Source organism: Protopterus annectens, chromosome 11.part0 (assembly GCF_019279795.1).
Source record: "Protopterus annectens isolate FY-2018-M chromosome 11.part0, PAN1.0, whole genome shotgun sequence".
Lineage (NCBI taxonomy): Eukaryota > Metazoa > Chordata > Ceratodontiformes > Protopteridae > Protopterus > Protopterus annectens.
Genome location: NC_056745.1, coordinates 592,882,153 through 592,901,947, shown reverse-complemented (window position 1 = coordinate 592,901,947; position 19,795 = coordinate 592,882,153).

Sequence of the window (19,795 nt, the reverse complement as noted above, 5' to 3'; positions counted from 1 at the left end):
ATTTGTGATTACAATCTGTCAGTCGGTAATGCAGGTCATTAGAGTTTTACATTTATTTTTCAAAATATGCATATTGATATAAAATTTGTTGTTTTATTAACTTTTTAAGTGAATTAGAGTAACGAGTAACAATAATTCTGGATTTTCTGCCCCCAACATTACTTTTGGCTTTGTCCAGAAATCTTGATCAAATAAGATGAGAGGTATGGCGCTACACCAGACCATTCAGATCTAGATTATTTCTATTGGTATTACATCAGCAAACCAGAAATAAAGTATTAAGTGGTTCATGTTGCCGATGTTGGCTGGTAAAGCTTTTTTTTTCTTTCTTAGTGCTGGTTTCCTTGGATGGGACTGGAAAATAATGTGATCTTCTTTTTTTCACGGAATCTACTTCAAGCCTCCTTTATACTAGTCATGCAGGACATAAGGAAATATTTATTTTTTAACTTCCATGTAAATAAAATGGCATCAGTGTAAGTCACAGGCATGTTACACAGCTTTTGGTACCTATTTTTATGCACTTTTAGCTTGAAGTACTGTAATCTATTTTCTCAGAGCAGCTGTTATCTCTTTAACAGTTTCTGTAAATGCTCAACAACATAAAATAACTGAACTACATGTTTTAAGGCCATATTATATAATAGAAGTTCTTTCGACTGACTCTCATTTTACTGAACCATAAGTGACTGAACAAAACTGACTGAAACTCATTTGTCTGAAATCACATTTGACTGAATCAAGATTTACTGAAAAATCAAAAGTCTACTAAAAATCACTCTTGGCATGCTTTGTATTTACATGAAAGCAGTGATTTACTGTGTGTGTTTTTTCTCTTTCATCCAATTTTATCCACTGTTGTAAGATTGTGTAGTTAGTATATTTAGGGAGGGTTTTATGGGGTAACGCTCCCCTTTGGTGCAAGGTGTTTGTGCCCTACAAAAAACATTTTTAAAATGTTTCCTTGAATGAGTTTTTCTAAGTGCGTTTGTACATCACCATGATTCATAGTGTTTTTTTTCTTTTCCCCATTGTCGTGCAACCATGGAGTTAGTATATGTAAATAAGGGGATGAGGGGGGCTTGTCCCCCTGCAAAACAAGTTTTTAAGGTATGTTTGATCTAATACAATTTTTAGTAATGTGACTCTACAAAATGACGTTTCAGTCATTTTTTTTAGTCAGTAGTGATTCAGTGAAGTTAGATTTAGTCAAAAGAAATACATTCATCTGTCTATCTATCTATCTATCTATCTATCTATCTATCTATCTATCTATCTATCTATCTATCTATCTGTCTGTCGTATCTGCATTTCTTGACAGTGGAGATTACCTTCCCTCCCCAACTATTGTGTGACCTTGCAGTTGGTGTATATAATTCCAGGGGTATGGGGGGTGACTTCTTTTAATGTTCATTGAAGGTGATTTCAGCAAACTGCTTTTGATTTTTTTTTGCATTTGCTAACACTACCTTTGGTGAGTCGACATGAATCCATCTGACACTGTGAAGAAAATAGACATACTGAAACCATAATACTGAATAAAAAAATAAGATGTCAAAAATGCTGACAGGAGAAATTGTTGAATTAACTGTAAATGTAACTCAAAACAAGTGTTAACAGGTGTCCTACAGTGAAGCATATTGAATTCAAAATACCTGGCATAATGTAGACAACAGGACTTGCCTCCTTGGCTTAGGGTAAGGGTTAGGTAATAGGATAGATTTAGTGTGTGTGCGTGTGTGTGTGTGTGTGTGTGTGTGTGTGTGCGTGCGTGCGTGCGTGCGTGCGTGTGTGTGTGTGTGTGTGTGTGTGTGTGTGTGTGTGTGGTTGGTGAATTTCTAAGCTGACTTGCTTAGTGGTAGTTTTATGGAAAGTTTTTTTTTTTTTTTTTTAAAGTAAAGTGCATGGTTAGGGGCAGGAATATTGTTAGGGTTAGCAATAACTACTGATTACTGAATAACAAATACTAATAACTACATATAATAAATAACTACTGATTACTGAATAACAAATACTGACCAAGGCTCTTGCTGCCCTCAGTAGTGCCTTTTTTAGGCAAGGCTCAAAAGTCAAACCCACCTCCATAAACAGCACAATTAACAAAAAACTGAGGGTTATGCTACTCAACCCCAGGAGTTTAAATCTCAAAATGCATGTGCTCGAAACACATGTAGAACGTCGACATCTGTGCAGTAACTGAAACCTTGTTCAAGGTTCCAGAGAGCACCCCAGCACTACTGGGCTACAACTCATACCACACGTTTCGGCCACAGAACATGGACCAAAACACAAAAGGAGGGGGTGTATCCATATTCATCAAGGATACCTACACCTCCAGGTTAGTGGCGCAGCATGATACCTCTGAGATCATCCATGTGCAATTAACATCGGGCAAATCTGCAGTGCAAATTGTGGCCTGTTACAGATCACCCTCCATAACCCAGGACCACCACTCCACCTTTCTGGAGACACTGGAAAACATGAAGGTCCTACCGAACACCCTTATATTGGGCAATTTCAGTTACCCTACCATTCACTGGGAAAACTACTCGAGTGCAAATTCCCAGGCCCAGCGCTTCCTGGAATTCATCAACTCAAATGCCCTGGATCAGCTGGTAAACTCCCCTACCAGAGGTGAAAACATATTGGACCTGGTCATCACCAACATGGGCGACAGGTGTTCCACACCGGAGGTCAACTCGTCAGTGGTGAGATCAGACCATAAACTAATCACTCTGGATGTCCACACCCCACCACCACCCCCAACTAAGGAAACTGCAGTAAAAAACTTTTCTAAAGCAAACTTCACCTTACTTAAGACAGAGGTGGTAAGTTTCACAGCCCCCACACTAAAGAATAATGCTACCCAAGATGCAGAAACCTTTACAAATGCACTCTATGAGCACCTACAAGGATGCATGGATCGTGCCATCCCTAGCAAAACCAAGACTCACTCCTCTAAGAGAAGGAAACCAGTTTGGTGGAGCCCTGAAATAAACAAGCTATACAATAGCAGGAGGAAACTAGTTCAGAAAAAAAGCAAATCCCAAGAAGGTATAAAAAGTAAAATAAAAAGTAAATCCACCGACACTGTGTAGCCGATAATGGTTTAATGCTCCAAAAGAAACACGTACAATTACAGTTGCACCAAACAACTAAGTGCTTTCGCTGAGGTTAACAAACCTTTGGCATCATCAGAGTTGTTCGGATAATTTGGTGCAACTGTAATTGTACGTGTTTCTTTTGGAGCATTAAACCGTTATCGGCTACACAGTGTCGGTGGATTTACTTTTTATTTTATTTTTTATAGTTTTGGTTTAGGGTCATTGACCCAATTGTTGTGTTTTCGTGGTTTAAATCCCAAGAAGGAAAGACATCCCTGATCAGTATCAGTAAGAAACTAAGGTCCCTCATGAAATCATCTTAGACTAACTTCGAAAGAAAAATAGCCAAGGATTCAAAAGATAATCACAAAGCCTTCTTTAGCTATGTTAAGAATCTAAGTGGCAACTCGCAGATATGCACTGAACTAATGCAAAATAGTACAAAATATACTGAACCTACTGATATTGCCAACATCCTGGCAGATAGATTCAGTGCAAACTTCACCCCCCTCTCACGTCCAAAAGGGCCCACAACAATACCGGAAAAGTGTAGTATCCGAAAAATCACAGACGCACAGGTGAAATCAGCCCTTTCTAAAGCCAAAAACACAGCTTCAGTGGGACCAGATGGTGTCCCAGGCTGCATCTTGCATGAACTACAGAACGGACTAACCCCCCACCTAAACACGCTGTTCAACCTCAGCCTCTCCACAGGCTATGTGCCCATAGAATGGCACACAGCAACGGTTATTCCTCTCCACAAAGGAGGGGCCACAACTGACCCTGTTAACTATCGCCCCATAAGCCTGACTAGCCTGGTCTGCAAGGCTATGGAGCGCATCATCATGGAACTCATTAACAAAGACATTGGGAACCTCCAAGCACTTGACCTGACCCAGTTTGGCTTTGTTAAGGGCAGATCATGCCTACTAAACCTGGTTGACTTCTTCGAGACAGCCCATAAGGCATAACAACGTACCCAACACTCTAGTCATAGGTGACTCTATAGTCAGGCACACTGATGTTCCACTCACTAGACTAAACAAGGAGAAAGTTACTGTCAGGTGCCAGGATCCGCCACATAATGCATGCACCCAGGTCACTTTACAATAAGTACAAATATGACACTGTCATTGTCCATGTTGGTGTGAATGACCTGAGACGTACCTCCCTAGACTACATGAAAAGAGACATGGAGGAGCTCTCCGATCTTGTATCCCAGGCAGGTATCACCCAGAATGATACCACAATACAAGGACAAAATGATTGACTTCAACAATTGGCTAAGCTTCTGGTGTCATTCTAAGGGGATCCAGTATTTGCTTGCCTGGGACGACATGATCGACAGACCATGATGCTTTGCCAGAGATGGCCTGCACCTGTCGCCCTTAGGATTCTGGATACTGGCTAAGGCTCTTGCCAGCCCTATAGTGCCTTTTTTAGGCAAGGTTCAAATGACAAATTCACCACTGTAACAGGTATAAGCAAGCAAAATCTGAGGGTAATGCTACTCAATGCTAGAAGTATAAACCTCAAAATGCACTCACTCGAGGCACTCCTTAAAATGGAGAACATTGACATCTGTGCAGTAACAGAGACCTGGTTCAAAGCACCAGAGAGCACCCCTGCATTACCAGGCTACAATTCATACCACACCTTTCGGCCACCTAACTCAGAATGAAGCACTAAAGGCGGAGGTGTGTCCATATTCATTAAGGATATCCACACCTCCAGGCTAGTTGCACAGCATAATGCATCCGAGATTATCCAAGTGCAACTAACTCTGGCAAGACCGCAATCCAAATTTTAGCTTGCTACAGATCCCCCACCATGCCCCAGGATTCCCACTACTCATTTCTTGATACATTGGAAAGTATTAGGGTACAACCCAACACCCTAATAATAGGCAATTTCAACTACCCCACTATTAACTGGGAAAACTACTCATGTACCAACTCTTTTGCTCAACGTTTTCTAGAATTCATAAATTCCAACGTCTTGGATCAACTTATTCACATCCCCACCAGGGGCAGCAATATCCTAGACCTGGTCATTACCAACATGGGAAACCGGTGTTCCACACAAGAGGTCAATTCCTCGTTGGTCAGATTCGACCACAAGCTAATCAGCCTAGACATCCACATCCCACCCCCACCCCCAGTTAGGGAAACCATCGTAAAAAACTTCTGCAAAGCCAACTTCACACTTCTTAAGACAGAAGTGGAAAACTTCATGACACCCATGCAGATGGACAATAGAGGTATGACTGCCGAATCCTACACCAATGCACTTTATAAGCACTTACACGAGTGCATGGATCATGCTATTCCTAATAGAACCAAGATGTTATCTTCCAAAAAAAGGAAGCCAATCTGGTGGTCCTCGGCCATAAACAAACTCTACAAAAGAAGAAAGAAACTGTTGCAAAAAAGAGTAAAATCCCATGACTGGAGGAACTCCCTGGTCAACCTCAGTAAGAAGCTGAGATCCCTCATAAAATCTTCCAAATCTAGTTATGAAAACAAAATTGCCACTGACTCTAAAGACAACCACAAAGCATTCTATAGCTATGTCAAGAATCTCAATGGGAACACTCAGATCTGCTCTGAGTTACAGCACAATGGCACTAAACATACAGAACCAACTGATATTGCCAGCATCCTAGAAGATAGGTTCAGTGCTAACTTTACCCCCCTCTCACCCCCTAGAGGGTCCATCTCTATACCAGAAGAATGCAAAGTTCCTATAATCACGGCTGCCCAGGTAAAACACACACTCTCCAAAGCCAAGAACACAGCATCCATGGGAACTGACAATATCTCAGGCTGCGTTCTACACAAACTACAGAATGAACTGGCACCCTACCTAAGTACCATGTTCAGTCATAGCCTCACCTCAGGCTTTGTACCCACTGAATGGCGCACCGTGACGGTTATCCCACTCCACAAAGGGGGAGCCACGACAGACCCCAGGAACTACCGCCCCGTTAGCCTGACGAGCCTGGTCTGCAAGGCCATGGAACGTATCATCGTGGAACTCATAAACAAAGACATCGGTAATCTCCAAACTCTGGACCCTACCCAGTTTGGATTTGTAAAAGGCAGATCATGTCTCCTAAACCTGATTGACTTCTTTGAAGCAGTCACCAAAGCCATAGATGAGGGTAAAATGGTTCACACAGCTTATCTAGATCTCGCCAAGGCTTTCAACACCATCCCCCACTCTGAAATTATAGATAAGCTCACTAAACTAGGTATAAATCACTATGTCACAAGATGGATTGCCAACTGGTTCATGGACAGAACCCACACTGTGAAAGTGGCAGATTCCAAATCCGACTTCAGATCAGTGACAAGTGGAGTACCACAGGGTTTAGTCCTGGGTCCTCTCCTGTTTGGTATCTACTTCTCTGAAGTGCAAGCTAACACAGAAGGTCTTTGGCTAATAAAGTTTGCAGATGACTGCAAACTAGGAGCCATAATCGAAACTCCTAATGATGTGGACAAACTACAAAAGGGCCTCACTGAGACAGATACCTGGTGTCAAAGCCATGGCCTGAAGCTCAATGCCAAAAAGTGTATTGTCATCCCCTTTGGTAAAAACTCTGTTCCCATGAACTACCACATAGCTGGTAGTCTACTTAATGCCGAAAATGTGATAAGAGACCTTGGGACACAGGTGGACAGTAGTCTCTTTTTTCATAATAGCAGCAAATGACTGTGTACCCAAGAAAAAACGCTGCTCAAGAAGTTAACAGTCCAACAATTTAATGACTCAAATTCCACACGAAGCACAAAGTCACCACATAAATCCACAAACAGAAATGGTTGAGCGCTTTCATCTGCTAACTACAGATTTCATCAGAACCATGAATAACTCTAAACAAATCCTTATAAAGCAGCTTAGGCGCCAAAATTAATTAGTTAATTAATAGCCAAGATACAAAGCTTAACAATACACAAAATAAAACATTTGTTGATGAAAAATGTATACTATACAATTTAGAACAATTATAACACAATTTTAAACAGCTAAGTGGTGCAAAATGCAATCATAAAAATACATATAGGCTATGATAACAGTATATAGCTGAGCAATTACTATCTGAATACCAAATAAGTAGAGCCTTGCACTTTGAACAATGGTATGATTTATACCATAAACAATTTAGTTCAGTGGAAAATAAGGCGTCTATTATTTTTAACAGAAAGAATAGCAAGATAGATAGGGATATGATGCTGTATAAACAACAGAGAGCTTATGTATGGCCTCAGAGTAGAAAATATGGAACACGTTCAAATAAAGGATATGAGAAAGTTGAGAAGGGATGGAAAGACACTTGGTTAATTGATGATGATGAAAATTTTCAAGGGGGACGGTTCCACCCAGCCCCCAAAACTTACAGAAGGAGGTTTTAGAACAGGTTTATACCCCGTTGATAGATTCTAATTGTAAGGTTGTTAGTGACCTTCAGTCCATTACTGAGGACCTTACATTATGCAACGGCACTGCAATTGAACATAATTTTGTTGGTATATATTCTTACAAGGGTTTGAAGGTTTATAATTATACCGACACGCTTATATCTGATGAATTTTGTACTTTATTTTGCAAGGGAATGAAGTTTATACCTACAGCCAAGTTTAATATATTTGACACTATTAAGGAGACCAAACTTTTTTGTAGAAGAATGAACTTGGCTATTCAATACAAGGACACCGATAAAGATGATATAAATGTGCAATATGAGGGCAATCAATGTGAACAATTGAGGAAGAAAAGTGCATATGTTCCAGGATATCATCCTACAGTAGCACAATATGAAAAACGTGTTGCACATGACATGTATTGGTTTCAATATCGAATCAAGAGGAACATTCAACAGCCCCCCACAGGCTTTCAGGACAATATAACCATGTTAGAAAGGGAATGTCTGAATAAGGTTATAGGCAATAAGGATCTTAGGGTCATGAAGCCGGATAAAGGGGGTGGGATTGTGTTATTCAATACTGCAAATTATAATCAAGAAATTATGAATATTTTACATCAATCTGGTAACTATGAAGAAGTGTCCCTTAATCAGGTGAACATTGGTTATAAACGTATTGATCTTGCCATCGAGGAATTCCTACTTGACAACAGGATTACAAACGAAATCTATGAATTTGTCAGAGTGGAATTTCCTAAGATGGCTTCAATTATAGGGATACCTAAAATTCACAAAAATATTAAAAAAAAAACCTTTTAGACCAATAATTTCAGGTTCCAAGTCAAAAACTTATAAATTAGGGGTTACTATAGACAGATGGACTAAACATGTGTACAACAATGTTGAACATCTTACTAAAGACGCCTGGAATTTTTTGAGCAAACTGACCCCCATGATTTGGCATAAAGAGTTGACCTTCATAACTATTGATGCTGTTGACCTTTTCTCCAGTATTCCCAGGGAGAAAGGTTTGGATTATTTTTTCAATAGTTTAAAGAGATTTTCAGGTTTGAGCTTTGAGAGAATAAACTTGATAGTTGATATGATGGGTTTGGTCCTTGATCACAACTACCTTCAATTTCAGGGGGAACTGTTCAGGCAGAGCAGAGGGGTAGCTATGGGGGCTTCATGTGCCCCAGTCTTTGCAAACTTGGTGATGCTTGAATGGGAATCACTGTTTATTTTTCCTAGTGAATATTATAAGTATATAATACACTACACCAGGTATTTGGATGATTTGTTTGTTCTCTGGAACGGACCGGTTCATTTGATACATGAATTCATTGGGTATTTGAACAACATAACTGACTTCTTAAAATTTACATACAATGTGGAGTCCGAAGGTATTGCGTATTTAGATACCTATGTTTATTCCACTGGAACTGAATTTCAGTCCAAGATTTTTAGGAAAAAAACATTTTCGAATGATTATTTATTTTATGACAGTTGTCATCCTCCACATATTTTTAAAAATGTTTTTAAGGGTCAGTGTATACGTGCTGCCCGAATGTCATCCAATAGGGAGAATATGGAAAGTGAGTTAAACACTATACACAAAATGTTTTCCAATAGAGGGTACCCTGATGATTTGATTAAACCTATAAAGGGATATGTTATGAAAGAATGGGGTAACAAATACCCTCCCTTATTGGGAAGACCCTTTATTTCAAAGGAGAAGAATAAGAAACAAGGAGGTTGTATTTGTGTACTCACGTACAGTCCATATGTTGATGTTTTGAAAGAGATTTTGTTGAAACATTGGAATCTTTTCAAAACTTCTGATGAAATTTGTAATATTGTTGGACATGCACCCAAATTTGTATACAAAACTTCACAAAATATTAAAAGGATGTTGGAAAGGAGTAAGGATTATTATAGAGAGGTTGTAGGAACAAAACACACTAGGAAATGTGGTACATGCAAGCAATGTAAGTTTATCAATGAAACCAAAGTTGTAAAGTTGAAGAATATTACAGCTAACAGTTTACACAGTAAGGGGGGGAATTGCAACACATCTAGAATAGTTTATATTGCCACCTGTGTAGCATGTGATGCCTATTATATTGGAAAGACTGAAAGGAAACTCAAGACTAGAATATATGAACATACATACAGAATAAGGAAACAGGACCCCAATAACGCTTTAAGTAGACACATTCTAGACAAGGGTATTGAACATTCTTTTCTTTTCAGTATTATAGACTTTATAGATCACACTTCTACAGTAGGCAATTGGAAATGTCATTTAGCACTTTTAGAAAGCAAATGGCAAATATTATGTGATGCTACGACCAAACCTGGTCTAAACGACCATATTAGCATCAAACCCTTCCTGATTATGGACAGTTGATTTTCCGTCACAAATCCCTCATATAATAATAATATTATTATTATTTATATATTATTACATATATTACATATATTCTATTGTGGTTTATTCACATTACACATTACACATTCTACATATACATTCATATTGTATATTTCATATTGTACATTTATTTTGTATATTTGTATTTTTATACATTTTTATACATTTTTATATATATATATATATATATATATATATATATATATATATATATATATATATAAAACCTTTTTATTGTATATATTATATCATATACATTTTTATTATTATTTTTAATATACATGCATTGTAGTGCATCTTTTTCCATTTTACACATGATTCATGCACTTTGTTGTTAATCTAGGTATTTTTGTATAAATACTCAAGGCTCTACTTATTTGGTATTCAGATGGTAATTGCTCAGCTATATACTGTTATCATAGCCTATATGTATTTTTATGATTGCATTTTGCACCACTTAGCTGTTTAAAATTGTGTTATAATTGTTCTAAATTGTATAGTATACATTTTTCATCAACAAATGTTTTATTTTGTGTATTGTTAAGCTTTGTATCTTGGCTATTAATTAACTAATTAATTTTGGCACCTAAGCTGCTTTATAAGGATTTGTTTAGAGTTATTCATGGTTCTGATGAAATCTGTAGTTAGCAGATGAAAGCGCTCAACCATTTCTGTTTGTGGATTTATGTGGTGACTTTGTGCTTCGTGTGGAATTTGAGTCATTAAATTGTTGGACTGTTAACTTCTTGAGCAGCGTTTTTTCTTGGGTACACAGTCATTTGCTGCTATTCTTGGTTCGTTTGGATTTTTAAACGTTTCTTGGTTCTCCTTTCATAATCACATCACCACAGTGGTCAGGAAATCCTTCTATGTGGCTCATCTCATCACAAAAGGATTCTCATCCAGGAAAAAAAGAGGTCATTGTTCCCCTCTACTCATCACTCATCAGACCCATTATAGAGTACAATGCCCCTTTTGCTATGTACCTCATAAGACATTTACAACAACTGGAAAGACCACAGAAATACCTCACAAAGAGGATTACTGGCCACAAACAGATGCTCTACGCAGACCGTCTCAAAAAAGTACAGCATTAATCCATCGCATATCGCCTACTCAGGAGCGATCTCTGCCTAACATACAAAGCTATGTCAAACCCAGAGCTGTTGGACATGCTGCACTTAAAGAAATCCCAATCCTTCCGAGCTACACGCTCTAGGGACCTAAACCTTGTCACCAGAAAAAACAGAATATGCTGGAGGGATAGATTCCTGTCCCAGAGACTTCCCATACTCTGGAACAGACTATCTATCTATGTCAAACAGAGCTCATTAGCACTCTTTAAGAAAATTCTTGATGATTGGATGGGAAATGGGAAATTCACCCCAGGGATCACTTCTGTGGCTCTGCTCCACAGGGGCACAGGAAAATAATTTTCTTGGGTGGCAAAAGCCAGGGTACATTTTTTGGCTAGGCTTATATAGGCCCTAGGGCCAATAGCCTAGTACCTACCTATGAACCTACCTATGAACCTATGAGACAGTCACCAAGGCCATAGATAAGGGAAAGGTGGTTCACACAGCCTACCTTGACCTTGCCAAGGCTTTCAAGACCATTCCCCACTTGGGTATTACAGAAAAACTCACCAGCCTGAACATAAACCCCTACGTCATGAGATGAGTTGCCAACTGGCTTACAAACAGAACTCACACGGTAAGAATAGTGAGCTCCAGGTCTGACTCTAAACCAGTCACAAGTGGTGTACCACAAGGCTCAGTCCTGGGACCCCTACTGTTCGGCATATACTTCTCAGAAGTACAGGCAAACACAGGAGGAGTATGGCTAACCAAGTTCACCAATGGCTGCAAACTGGGAGCCATAATTGACTCTCCGGCTGACATGGACATCCTCCGAAAGGGCCTTCTGTGATGGACACCTGGTGTCAAAGTCATGGCCTCAAGTTAAATGCCAAAAAATGCATAGTCATCCCGTATGGGAAAAACAAAACACCCACAAATTACCACATAGGTGGCAGCCCCCTTAATACAGAAGAGGTAATAAGAGATCTGGGGACCAGGTAGATGGTAATCTCTCCTTTGACAATCATATTGCCAAAGTAGTTAGGAAATCCTTCTATGTGGCCCATCTAATTACTAAAGAGTTTGCATCTAGAAATAAAGACGTTATAGTGCCCCTCTACTCGTCACTCATAAGACCCATCATGGAGTACAATGCCCCATTTGGGATGTACCTCACAAGACACTTCCAACAGCTGGAAAGACCACAAAAGTACCTCACCAAGAGTATTACTGGCCTCAAACATGTGTCCTATGTAGCCTGACTGAAAAAACTCCGGCTGTACTCAGTGGCATATCGCTTACTCAGAGGTGATCTCTGCCTGACTTACAAAGCCATGTCCAGCTCAGAATTGATGGACATGCTCCACCTAAAGAAATCCAAGTCACTGCTCTAGTGAGCTAACCTCGCCACAACAATAAATAAAACATGCTGGAGGGAAAGATTCCTGTCACAGAGACTCCCCATACTTTGGAACAAAATTACATCAGGCAGAGCCCCCACACTAACACTCTTCAAGAGAAACCTTGACGAGTGGATGGGTAATAGAAAATACACCCTGGGATCACTTCATTGGCTCTGCTTGACAGAGGATCAGTAAATTAATCAAAGGGGCGGTGAAAGCCGACACACTCTGGCTAGGCTTATAAATGCCCTTGCGCAGATAGCCTAGTACCTAGAAGAAGAAGAAGAAAGAAAAGCAAGAATTACTTAGGTGGAAAAGGATGGTGACACTTCCTCCCACCTTGATAGTGCCTAACCCTAACCCCACCCCTAACACTAACACTAACCTTGCACCTAAACTTAGCTGTATACCTTACTTAAAAAAATAAATCATAACAGCACCACTATTCAGACAACTTCACACTGAATGTGTAGTAGGGTTTTGGGTAGTACAATGGAAAAAGAAATTTCTTTTTCATTGTACTCAGAGTTGATAATTTGTGATACTGATGTAATGAATTATCAGCTTGTTTGATCACACAATACTGAAAAGAAAGGAAAATTCTCTTATATCTGGTATTTCATGATCTTGATGAAATAATACAATTTCATTCCCTCTTTTCAAACTCGATTTCATTTGATAGGATTATTTCAAATAAAATGAATCTAAAAGGAATGCACTTTGACCATGAGCCAGTGATCTATATATGAATATCTGTAAGCCTATAATGATGTAAGGACGAGTGCCCTCATGTTCCCATATATGAGATAAAGGGATGGCATAATGTTTATTTATATCATATTTGACTAAGTGTGTATTTGATCTGAAATCAAGTGGTATATATTCAACTGATCATGCATTGACTGAATACAGGGAAATCCAAAAAGTTCTTATTCCCTTTTTAATCACTTCTGGTAAACAATTTTAACTTTGCCATGATTGCTGACTTCATATTCCTGTGCAGCACATCTACCTTTACTTTTCCCTTATTGTTTCTATTACCCTTAACCATAGTCCAGAGAACTCCATTCCATTTCCATTCTGGAAGTATTTACTCAACCCAATTTGTTCCACATCTGTAACTCATCTGTAATTCACTCCCTAACACAACACATGTTGTTCTTCCATATGCCACACCATCATCATGATCTTTCTGTCTTTTTTTAACATTCTACAGACCCATTGGCTAATGTTGCCTTATCCTGGACAGTCATAATCTCTGTGTATTAGAACCACATTTATAATTATATTCATTCTGATACAATCCTGCAGCAGTAGTCAGATCCTGTCATTATACAAGACCTAAGTTAGCTCTTGCTCGCTGTCTAACCTGGACTTCAGGATCATTCCAGCAGCTGTTGTCAAGTCCAGATCCCCAATGAATCTTACTCTGTTTTATGTTACGCCTTACCCTACTCCCTTTATTATGTCATCAGGTCTCTATTTCTCTTTCTCCTTGATTGGAGGATGACATAATGCTTCAATCTGCCAGCAGCTCCTCTACCTCAGCAACCAAGGAACTTAAGTTCTGAACCTCATTGATCTGTAACTCCATTTCTGGTTTGATGTTTTCCCCTGCACCGACCTCACATCTTGCTTCCTTTATTTAGATTGCTTCTCTAATGACATCTTTTTATTTTCTGTCACTCTTTCCATTCAGGATTCCACATGTGCCAATCCCTCTGGACCACTGGCCTAAGTTTCTCTGAACACTTAACTTCCACTTTTACCACTAACAGTACTGCTTAAGCTCTCCCTTGTTCTTACACTTGCTAAGGGAACTATAAAGCAGTATTTCTCAGCCATGCTCTGAGTTACACTCATTTGTTCCTCTACTTTCTGCCTACTGCCTGAATAACTAGCCATCCAGCAATGCTTTTGTGCTACTTCTGTTTTAACTTTGTTTAAAGGTATGATTAAACGCCACTGACCTTTCTGCATTAAATGCGATCTATGCCTTCCATAGAGCCTCTGCTAGGTCCCACTTTGCCATCCTGACATTTCCAAGCTTATCATCTTTGTCCACAATTGCCGCCAATCATAATGCTGCCTAATCCCCTTATTCTTTAGTGTGGTATCTGTCAGTACAGGACAATACATCTGATAACTCTATCACCGATACATCTTATCAAGTGTGTGCTCTAGGACCAATTTGATGGAATTACGGGTTCTCCTTTCACATTTGCATAGACATTGTAACACCGTATCAGCAATAGTAGAGCAATACTCAGTGTTAGGGTCAGTTCAAGCATTTAAAATGTAATTGTTTAGTCAACTAAAAGTAGTCACTGATTAAAAAGGCTAAATGGTTTTGTGTGGAAAGAATTTCTTGATGTGTGACAAGAGCTTTCTTGTATTACAGAAACGCTGCCTGAGAAGATAGTTTCTGTTTTATGTTCTGATAAAACACTATTGTACAAGAACTCAGTAATTTCTGGACCACTGATTTTTTTTTCAGCAATTCATGAATATACATTTACATGCTGTATAAATGATGTTAATTTTGTTATTGCTATATTTCCATTTAATATGGAGTATATATGTTCTTGCACATTGTAGTAAAGGTTCACTCCTTTTCAACAGATGGGATGTGCATTTTGAAATCATTTTCAGCAGAATAAGCCATGAAGAGCATTTTGCATAAAAAATAATTTTCTGGTAAAAAGAGGTTTATCAAGATATGTGTATGCTGGAGAGCCATACATTTGGTTATATGCCACTTTATTGCATCCAGAAATCTGTGATGAATTGTGCAAGTCTGCATTTCACTGAGGTCAGTGTCTAACTTTCTTTGATGAGCAGCCCCTTGGGGAATGATATATTAAAAGGAGGATGAAGTATTACATTGCAACCTAGATGGTTGTCTACAGAAAACATTTAATCCTGAGGAATTTGCAAACTGTTTTTGCACATATTGTCATAGACAGAATTTGCAGAATGTTGTCATCCAAGCCAGACATACTACGTTCTGTAGCAATCTTTCTTCTGCTTCACTGCTTACCTTTACTGTTTGTTAGCCTTTTCAAATAACCTGCAGATGTCAGAAGAAGAAATGATTAAATATTTTTCATGAATTGGAAAACTCAGGAATTAGAAGTCTCCTTTTATTGCAAAACATTTTTTGTAAACACTAATAAAGTTTTACTTTTAATGTATAATATGTAAACCTGATGGCGTTATTCTAACTATACTATATTATGCAAAATACAAAAGCTGGTGTTGTTATAGATAAAACTCTTTTGCTCTTAACTAGATGCTTATAGCTGTTGCCATAATAAAGTGCCATTTAAAAAGTCAAATGCAAATTCTTGTCGGTATCTCTTAATGTGGATAGCAGGATATGTACCTAAACTGTGGCTGTTTGGTATATTTAGCATTTATGCTATTGAGTTTTACATGTAGCAACTAATTGTGTTCAGTAATGCTGTAACTGTTACCCTTTATAGTCAATGATATTATTATTTTGTAAGTTACATATATTAGTAGTAGTGGAAATGTTGCATGTTACAATGTTAGTGTACAGATTGCAACCATTACTTTTAAAGTTAGATTTATTGCATATCAAATGGATGAATGGGTATGCATTCAAAAAATACATATTTATTTTAGAAGCTGAAGCACACATTCCATTCATTAAAATGGCAAATGCAGAGAGCTTCAATTCATTAAGTGGTCTCTTTTTCTTTGAAAATGGAGGATTGTGCCACTAAGGTCTGACTTCTGTGTGTATGTGTGTGTGTGTGTTAAAAAGAAACAGGGCATCAGGCCCCATGATAACCTGGGGCAAACATTTGAGTGCTAATCACTGCTGTGATGAGTATAAATGCCTTGTATTCCTATAATTTTTATTTATTTTTTTATTTCCTGTTTGGTGAGCGGGGAGGTCCACTGGGCTCTAAGAGCCCGATTTCAGTGGTGACCCTGGGAGAAAAGCTGCATAGTACAAAGTATAAACTACATAATACAGAATACATAGTACAAAGTAAAATATACATAGTTCAAAGTCAAACAATTCAATACATAGTTGCTAAAAGGGGAGAATAGCTCCATAATACAAGTATAAACTACATAATTCAGAATACATATTACAAAGTAATACATAATTCAGAAAACATCGTACAAAGTAGAAGCAACATAGTTCAAAGTGAGCAAGAGTCAATGCATAGTTAATAAAAGGCGCAGTAAGCATCTTGTGGGTATAAAATGGCAAGTAAGAACAGTTGGACTGCAATATATATATATATATATATATATATATATATATATATATATATATATACAGTATATCTTACATATTTACAAGTTTGTAGGTTGAGAACAGCTGTAGAGGGTAGAATTTGTTTGTAGGCAAGAAATGTTAGATAGTAATCTGAGAGTAGTTATTGGGGAATAGATCGCTGGTAAGTAAGGGAAATGGGACTTTGGAAATGATAAGTTAGGTAGGTAGTATGCAATTGCACTTCCAGCTATGGAAGAGGTAAGACTGGAGCTGGATTTTGAAGAGTTCAAAGTTTTCAGAGATTCTTAGAGATGGAGGGAGGGAGTTCCATTTTCTGGCTAAGGTAACAGATAGAAGTAGCTGCCCAGAAGGACGATTTGGTTTATACACTGAGATTAGGTTTTGGAGGGCAGATCTTAGGTGTCTGAGAGGGGTATATGAAGGTAAAATGTTAGCAAGTGCTGGACATGCATTATGTTTCAAAATAAGCTTGTTGGCTGTACAGAGTTGGAGGTAGTTCAAGTAATTGGGAAGTTCTAGCCATTTCAGCTGATGAAGGTGTATACAGTGGTGAGTAGAGAATTTGGATGGGGTTGCAAACTTTGAGATTTTGTTGTAGCAGCTTTCTAGTTTAGAAGTGTTAGAAGAAGATAGGTTGGTTAGTAAGGGAGCACAATACATCAGAGAGGGTAGTAAGTAGGTTGAGGTCAGGGTCTGTTTAGTTAAGGAGGAGAGGAAGTGTGAGCTTCTGTACAGCATGCCAAGTTCCTGATGTGTTTTTTTTAATATTTAGTTAAATGTGGGTATCAAATTTTCGATTCTCATCAATAGTAACCCCAAAAAGTTTGGTAAATGGGACAATGTCTATAGTGGATTTAGCATGGCTGATACTTTTGAAGGAGGTTTTGTCAAGAAGGATAGATTTTGAAGGGGTGAATAGTAGGATTTTAGATTTATTGGCATTTAGGGAGAGATGGTTTTGAAGCATCCAGTTCTCAGTAGTTGAGAAAGCAGTTTGAGTTATAGTTTTGAGCTCAAGGAGATTGGAGGCAGAGCAGACTAGTGTGGAGTCATCTGCATATTGTACTATTCTGGTGTTGGGAATTGATCTGTGGAAATCATTAAGGAAAATATTAAAGAGCATAGGGCCGAGTATGGATCCCTGGGGTACCCCATTTGGAGTTGGAAGGAAGGCAGAGGTACCAGTTTTCCATTTCACAGCCCGGGAAATTTATCAGAGAGGTAGCTGCTAAACCAGCTGATGGTGTTTTGTGAGAGGTTATGTTTAGAGAGGTTGGTAAGGAGGTGGGTATGAAAGACAGTATCAAAAGGGAGGTCGAGGAGGACTGTGGATACTAGATTCCGGAGTCACAGGCGTGGCTTACTATGTCTAGGAATGAAAGAAGAGGTGTCATTGTACTATGGCCAGGACAAAACCCATGTTGGGTTGGGGTGAGGAGTTGGTTATTTGTGAGGAATGGCATTAGCTGGAGATGGCTACATTTCTCAAGAAGTTTTGAAATAGGAGATAGTATTGCTATGAGTCGGAAGTTGGAGAAGTTATTATTTTTGTCTCCTTTGTGGAGGGGTAGGATGAAGGTGGAACACCATAGTTTTGGGACATAAGATTCCTGTATGGATCTGTTGAGAAGTATACTAATGGGAATGTCAATGCTGTCTGCTGCTAGTTTTAAAAAGCTAGAGGGGATATTGTCAGGGGCATTGGAGCAAGGCTTAAGTTTAGAAAGAAGTTTCTTTATGTATGAAGTGAGGATGGGTTTGAGATAAAAAGAAGGAGAAAGAAAAACAAAATCCAGGAAAGGAATACGGAACCAGAAAAAGTTTAATTCTTTATTGAATTTCAGCAAAAGACGTAAAAGACGCGCTTTCGCTTGGTAAATACCGAGCTTTCTCAACTTGAGAAAGCTCGGTATTTACCAAGCGAAAGCGCGTGTTTTACGTCTTTTGCTGAAATTCAATAAATAATTCAACTTTTTCTGGTTCCGTATTCCTTTCCTGGATTTTTTTTTTCATGAAAAGTAGGAGAGTTTAGGATGGGAGATTGGGGAGAGGATTTGAGGTGAGAGGAGGATTTGTTGTTAGGGAAGGTTTTGGTAAGTTCTGCTATGGAGTTAGTAATGAAAGAGTTGAACTGTGTGACTATTTCTGTGTCATGCTTGCTGGTGTCAAGGCAAAGATTGTTTTTGGTACCTGGATTAAGAAGTGAGTTGATGGATTTCCAGAATTGTTTGGGATTTGTGGAATGAATTTTCTGGAGTTTAATATAGTATAATTTTTTTGCCCTGTGTAATATGTTTTTTGACTGAGTTGCGGAGTTGTTTGTATTTAAGAAGGGTGTTATGGTTTTTGTTGCGGTGATAGAGTTTCCAGGTCTTGTCTTTTTGTAGCATGAGAGTTTTGGTATCCTTAGTAAGCCAGGGGGTGGAATTGGTCTTTATCCATTTTGTTCTTGGAGGAGCCTTGGAGTTTAGGGTATCTATGAAGGTTGAGTTGAAGAATTCTTCAGCGTTATCTAGAGGTAGGGCTTTTAGATTGTCCCAGTTTATAAGTTTTAGAGAATTGGAGAAAGTTGTGGCATTGAAGTTAGTGAGATTTCGGGTTTGTATATATTGGTGTAGGTGAGGAGAGGATGGAGTTGATCTATGTATGAAGGCTGGTAAGTGATCACTAATGGAGTATGGTAATGTGCTATGAGGGAGATGTTGTTTGGGTATGAGACAAGGATCCAGTCCAGTATGGAGCCTGGGGGGTTATTTGTATTGGGTCTAGTTGTAGCATTAGTAAGTTGAGAGAAGTTATATAGATTGATGGATATGGTGGGGTTTTTTGCAGTAATTCTATTCCAATCGATGTTAACATCTCCTAGAATATATGTCTCCTACTTGATATTGGTTGAGGCCCATTGAAAAATTTCCTCAAGAGTATTGATATTATTTCCTGGGGGAATATAGAGGGCTATGACACAAATGTTCTTATGATTATTTAGTTTAAGGGTGCCTATGACTAGTTCAGTGTTATTGAATTGCAGAATTGGATTTTGGTAGGGGGTGATGGAGAGTAGGTTGGTGTA